Here is a 457-nt window from a genome sequence, read left to right as displayed (position 1 = left end):
CTCCTTCGGCGGGCCCACGGCGGCCTTCGGGGCTGCCCCTCGGCTCTCCTCCGGGAGCAGGGTGAAGGCAGGCTGCGCAGCACAGACCTGGTCCTTCCCCTGGTCCCGTCCACTTCTGGAGATGCCTGCCTCTAAATGGTCCAAATAAATATTTCTGTTTGTCCTAAACATATGTATAAAAAGTTAACATATATACACGGGGGGGAAAAAATCAAGCTTCCCATGAATAAAAAGACTAGCTGTGGCCAAATAATCTAGAAAGCCTCGTTAGACTGGAACTAAACTAAATTCACCAAAGAGAGTTGAAGGAACCTGAAAGCAATACCTCCAACAGAAAGCATGTGGCAGAAAAACCCATCGGTGGTTCATCTCTCCTCATTCACGCCTTCCTCCGAGTTTCCTCACGTGTCCCTGGTACCCGAGGCTGCGTAAGCAGTGCCTGGCGCTGCGCGGAGCG

Source organism: Pygoscelis adeliae, unplaced genomic scaffold (genome assembly GCF_000699105.1).
Source record: "Pygoscelis adeliae isolate BGI_AS28 unplaced genomic scaffold, ASM69910v1 Scaffold215, whole genome shotgun sequence".
Lineage (NCBI taxonomy): Eukaryota > Metazoa > Chordata > Aves > Sphenisciformes > Spheniscidae > Pygoscelis > Pygoscelis adeliae.
Note: the sequence above shows the minus strand (reverse complement) of the source record.